Source organism: Rutidosis leptorrhynchoides, chromosome 9 (assembly GCF_046630445.1).
Source record: "Rutidosis leptorrhynchoides isolate AG116_Rl617_1_P2 chromosome 9, CSIRO_AGI_Rlap_v1, whole genome shotgun sequence".
NCBI lineage: Eukaryota > Viridiplantae > Streptophyta > Magnoliopsida > Asterales > Asteraceae > Rutidosis > Rutidosis leptorrhynchoides.
Genome location: NC_092341.1, coordinates 15,836,899 through 15,843,687, shown reverse-complemented (window position 1 = coordinate 15,843,687; position 6,789 = coordinate 15,836,899). Strand labels below are relative to the sequence as shown.

Genomic DNA, 6,789 nt, shown 5'->3' with positions numbered 1-6,789 from the left:
TAGTAATAAAAATATTTTTAATTTAGTTAAAATAATTAAATGTAGGTCTCAAATATTGTGTCAGAGTGTTTAGTTATGAGTTTAATTTTAGTGTTGATGTAACGTGACATACAAGGGAGAAGTTCCTCACCACTCTTAAAAAAAAAAAAACATTCAAAACCCTAATTTAGAATTTTCGCACTCCACCACCTCCAGGGTTTTAGAATACCCTTTTCCCGGATTCAATCACATCAGGGCAATCAAAATGAGACCCAGTATTCACAGAACCCCCAAATCAACTACCGGTAAGCAATCCTTATTCTTCAACGATTTATCCACACCAGTAACCAACCGTCGTACTGGATCCGGCAAATTCACTACTCCCGGTCAGTCCGCCGCCATTTCCGTCTCATGGCGTGAAAATTACGCCACGTCAGATCTCCCACCTCCACCTGTCTTCACTCTTGAAGACCGATCCGATTTCTCACCCGAATCCGGTATCCAACACTATCCAATCAACTCACCTGACCCTAATTCAAATTCAAATTCTAGAACTCCCGCTCGCACACCTTCCACCAAATTATTCTCCGCAAGCCCTAATTCGAATCCTAATAATTATAACAGTACTACTAATTCAAACCCTAGCACATCGGCGTATTCGTTGTTAGGGAATCAACAGCAATCACAGGGTTTGCAGAGTCCTGGTGCGAATTCGAGTTGGTGGTACTAGTGGTAGCGTGGGTGATGATAGAGGTAAGGGTTCGGGTTCGGGTTCACCAGTTAATGGTGTGGTGCATAGGAAGCCTGAGGCGTTGATTACATTACCACCACCTAGGGAAGTTGCGAGACCGTAGATACAGCAAAATACGGCGCCTGTTGGTACGATTGATGAGGAAGAATTGGTTACTGTTTAAGGGTAAACGGGTAATTAGCTAACTGAACTTGTTATATGTTGTTATTAATTATGTTGTCTTAGTTTGGTTAATTAGTTATTGTATGATGGTGACATTATGCTGTTATGCATGTAACTTATGCTAGAACTTGGATTTGAGTCTGATAGTAGAACATTAGTGGGCGAATCTACTTGCATTGAGATGAAGTTTAGATAGTGAAATTTAATCCAGAATGTATAAACATTTCGTTTTTGCTGTTTTATGTAATATGGAGTATAGTAATATAGTAATAGGAGTAATAAAGCTAGAGTGTGTGTGTGTGTGTGTGTGTGTGTGTGTTGAACTTCTTAAAACTTGCTTTTGTATGTACACCGTACACCTCTTCATCGGGTGACTGGATCTTTAAAACATGTAGCCATATACAATGCTACGTCATTAGTTTTACGTGTTATCACTCATTCATATACATACAAATAGCAAGTTTTGGGAAGTTTTATGTCTACAATAGAATATTTATACTGCAATACATATGATAGAAACATTAATTGGAGACATTACGGTGTAATTTAGCCTGATAGTTTTATGCATTGTAATATATAATTATAAAATGTATTTCTAATTAGTAATTACTATATTGTTGAAATTGAATAGCTATCCCTTTCATCTGTCTTGCTATATAGTCCTTAAACAAATATTGTATTAAAAGCAGCCATTTTATTAAGTTCCGACATTTATAGAAGAACAAGAATTGTGCATCTTAATTCTGATGAATAGTGTCATGTAATGCTATACTAATGAATTCTAGTGTAATGTTAAACTCTGTGAAATATCAACATATGTCATGCAATTTTGGTTGCAAATGCAATGTTGCGTTGTGATTTCTCAACTGGTGCTGACTATAGTGAATAGCTATGCAACTCGGTTTTACAAATACAAGTATTGTCGTTTAAGCAAATACTCCGTAGTTGACATCAATTGCTCTTTCTTTCATTCTTTTTGCCTTACATGTATAATTTGTTGTTTACTGTGCTGTAACAGGTTTTCGCCAGCAGACACGGATTTAGTTCTTCGGGAGTTTGAAAAATGTGGTGTGATTCTTAAACACATCCCTGGTCCACGAGATTCTAATTGGATTTACATTCTTTATCAGGTCATTTCTGCATTATTTAGTAGCAAACTCTGTCATTTTGCCTAGCATTCTTATTCATGGTTTTAATCTATTTATTTTTGTATACATGTTTACCATTTTGTTGGTTGAAAACATGGTTGCTTCTACCTTATATCTAGGATACTGAATTGGGTACATTGGGGGAAGGAGGGTACAAGGTTGACCTTATTTTACCATAGATATGAACATGAATCTACATGGATACATGATTATAGGTGATCTACTTATTCTTTTTCCAGGAGAATTGTTTGGCAAATTAGAAGTTATCTCTCACAATCTAAACTAAAGCTAAAGTTGTATGAATTTGGAAGCGAAATTAGGTGGCAATGGTGATGTGATGTAATAGTGTTCTTGATGTTTTGTACAAGTGGGTTGGGTGGCCTGTGAAAACATGTTTGGGTTTAAACTAACCTTTTTGTTTAGTATAGGAGTATAGGACCACTGACTGGGTATGGTCAGGCTGACTGAAAACCGCTTTTTGTTCATATATTTAATTATAGTACAACTCTAAATAACAGTGTTGTAAATCTTCTTATTTCTCCCAAGATCTCCCTGAGGTCTCGTTTTCGGAAGGCAGACGAGATGTCCATCTCCCGATTTCCTGGTCAACGGGGTCAAACATGGTCAAAGCCACGATTTATCGGATTTTCTCACTCATTTTTCGAATTTTCTTGTAAAATCTCGTAATTTCACCTTATTTTCTCGCTTATTTCTCGGTGTTTTTTTTGTAAAATCTCGTAAAAATATATATAAATATACATATACATATATTTGTTTATATATATGTTTTTATTAAAAAATTAAAAAGTCAACGTAAGTCAATTTCCGAGATCTCCCCAAACATGTCCAACAGAGATCTCCCCGAGATCCGAGTTCTCCAACCTTCCTAAATTATTGATTATGATTAATGAATGTTTAAATTAAATTTGCTATATGATAGTAATCTTAAATAAAATAACCTCGGGTTTGTTTGCATTGAAAATATACTGTCTAACAATCAACTCATCCAACTCATTTGACTGCCACTATAACTTTTTAGGCCGAAATCAACTCTATAAAATTCATTATTGATTAGTTATGAACAGTGAAGTAACGTAATGATTAATTGTGGCTAGTGTTTTTTAATTTTGGACACTCAAATAAGGAAATATGATCATGACTGGTAGAGTGGTAGGGGATCAAATATGATTAGTGAGATAAATTATATCCTTTATTTTGCAGTGATATAACATGTTAATATGAATTATTTTGTATGTGTTTTAAGCTTATTTCGGAGTTCTTTATTGTACAAGTTTTCACTCCATTATATGTTTTGTTTTACTGATGATCATAAGATTGACCTTTTATAAAATGTTCATTTTATTACTGACGAGAAAATGATCTTCGTTATTCTGTTGGTAATTAATACAGAGTCGATTTGATGCTCAAAAGGCACTCAGCAAATACGGAATGCAACTAAATGGATCTCTTATAATAATTGGAGTTAAACCAGTAGATCCAATGCAACGTCAGTCTCTTAATGATAGACAGCACAATCAAGTATTCACGCCTCTACCACCACCAACATCTACCACAAAATCTGACCCAATTGCATTCTATGCATCTGGTCGCTCGTATCATCAAAACGGTAACACCAATAACTCCCAGTCTAATGGAACCATGGCTTTCCATGCAAAATCAATCGTCTCCAAAATTGTGGACATGATGTTCGGGTTGTAGCCGACTTATTGCTTTCCGTTGGCTCAAATTCATTCAAAATATGAATTTGGTGTGTTATATGAAGATGAAATTGGTATTGTCACAAGATTATGCTAATTATTGGTATAGATATCTGTAAAAGTTAAAGCATGGTCATTGATATTGATGTATTTTGCCTTCATAAATTTTCCCAATTGATGATATTTGTATGTTTGAAACATCAATATTCAATACCCTATGTTGGATTTTTGTGCTAGTGTTTTTATATAATCTAGATATACTAGATATTATCCATAAGGGATAAATGGTGTATGAATGTAGATAATGTTTATAATGTGTTTGAACGGTATGGCATGATGGATATATGCTTTTTTGGGCACATGAAAATGTTTCCGGGTAGGCAAGTCATTAGGCATTAGGTACTAAGCATTAGGCATATTTACCAAACTAAAACCTTCCAACTTGTAAGATCACGCGATTAGTTGACTTCTAAATGTCAATTTTCATCCTAAAAATGTTCGACTCGAATAACAAAGTATCGTATAGTCAAAATTCACACGTCGTATATTATTTTGCCATACTTGCAATCTATAAGCTAATAATTGTTATGATTGCTATTGAATCTTGGTCAAAGAAATATACATAGGATTGTATAAATAATAGCATTCAAATAAGAAAGTATGGAACTAAGCCATTACATGTTGCAATTTGTATTGTATTGAAAGAATAATGTGTGCAGGGTAGTGTTGTAGTAGTAGTAACATGGAAGACATATACCTATTATGGTTGAATGGATCCAATTTTTATTTTATATTTTTAATACTTTTTAAATTCACATACTCAATTATTGTACCATGTGCTTTCTCACATGCACGTATGCCCCCCTCTACTCTCACTCCCTTGTCATGTGTACATGCATTGTACCTTCAAGTACTTTTTAAGTCTTTTCCTTTATTATGACTTTCTAAATCTGTCGATATTTCTTTTTCCTATCTTATGTTAAATAAAAAACCGGGTTTTGTGAACTACATTAGGTCCCAACTATTTTGGCAACTATCATACTATAATCGTATTTTGTACTACCATTGTCTCTCTCGATTGATGATGATGCTGGACACCTACTTTTGATCATGATGTCGTTCTAGATTTTTGATAAGTAATTGAAAAGCTTTAGTATTATGCACCAAAAACTTTCTTGATCCATAAATAGGGGCGAACCGACCGTAGGGTGGTCAGGTCAGCCGCCCTGACGATCGATTTTTATTTTTTAATATTTATTAGGGTGTTTAGTGTAATTAAATTTGAAGCTTCTAACTAGTCTTATGATCTTATCTATGTTATTGTCTATCGGTATTCTATTACTTGTTAATTGTAGAATAGAACATTTTGTTTCAAATCAAAAGCAAAGCTAATAACTTTACTTGTTGAATAGATGCTTTCTGGATACCGACAGTGGTATACAATCAATCTTTAACTGCCCTAATAAATTATTGTAATCGATTTGAACGGTCTTGATATGCGAGTACATGATACAATTAAGGAAACTTGAATTCTGATTAACATGAAACTTTAAAATAAAAAGAGAATGACCCCTTCAAGTTGAGTAAAACTTAAGGTTCATCATGACTCATTTGCTTTAAAACCAATCCTCATTTTTGTAATGACTTGTAATTAAGGTCTTATGGTACAAGTAGAATATTTCCATTTGACTATCAAACCGACACTTATTTAACGTATAATAATATCGTAATTTAAAAACTTGTGTTAACATGTTGATTAGTATCACAACCACCACAATTATCAAATAATTGGATTTTTTTAAATAGATTGCTAGCTAGCTTCAAGCTCTTGCATCTTTATTTGTCCTTTTAACATTCGTTGAGTTCTGTTAATACGTAGTTATCTTACATGTTGCACTACATTAAGTGAATTCCATATTTTAACAAGTATTATTGTCATTTACATTTTAGTACTAATTAATTTAATTTAATATCTTATATTTTTTTTATCTATGTATTAACTACATATTCTAATATTTAAAGAAATCACTGGTTCTTGAATGCATATGACACTTACACGTTATGAAACTCGTAGACCATTCTTAACAATGACGCTTTTTTTTGTCATCGCACACAACCATATCAGCACACATCAGCTTTTTATTCCCATTTTTTTCCCTATCACGTAGTCTTCACATAATACTCTCAACCATAATCTACTACTCGTTATAACATGGCCACACCTTTTATTATTTAATATTTAAACTTATTTTATTATTATTTGAATTATTTATATTATTATTAATAATTAAATTTATTTTTAAATCATTAATTTATGATATAAACTTTAACGTTTAAATTTCATTAATTAAAATAGCATCAGAAAAAATTTAAAATTTACACAAAAAATTTTAACAATACATTAACTTGAACATAACTTACAACCAATAAAACTACACGTCATCTTCGTTTTCGTCTTCTTGATCATGTTCAATTCAGCTGTGTTGGAATGTCCCACTTGTGGATTGTGTCGAACACAGTTCACCGAAAGATTTCAAATGTGTTTGTAAGCTTTCGTCAATGTAGATGATGAATGGGTGGATGTCGTAATTTTTTATTCATGCGAATGTGCGTCTCAACCCCCTCGTCAATTGATCATAGCGGGCGATGAGGCGACCTATAATTCTCTTCAAGTCCACAAATTGCACGTATGTTGTCTTCGGTAATCATATTGTGCAATATAACACACGCGAACATAATTCTTTAGATTCTAGTGATATAGAATTGTCGACACAGGTTTTTAATGATTTTCCAATGACTTGTAGCACTTCGAATGCCCGTTCAATATCTTTACATGTAAATTCTTGATACTTTTTTAGTTTTGTTGCTTGTGGGTTAGACGAACTTTTGAACGATTTAACTAATGTCGCCCATTCTGGATAAATCTCATTGGTTAGATTGTAACACTTATTGAAATTACATCCATCAACTGTAACACGATGAAGCTGTATCTTGAAGTAACTCGTTAAATAAATTCGATTGATTAAGCACG

At 33.2% G+C, this 6,789-nt stretch overlaps 1 pseudogene; it reads left to right on the top strand.

The window, feature by feature from the left end:
- Positions 1–244: 244 nt before the first annotated feature.
- Positions 245–3,925, top strand: LOC139865599 (nuclear pore complex protein NUP35-like; annotated as a pseudogene).
- The last annotated feature ends 2,864 nt before the right edge of the window (positions 3,926–6,789 follow it).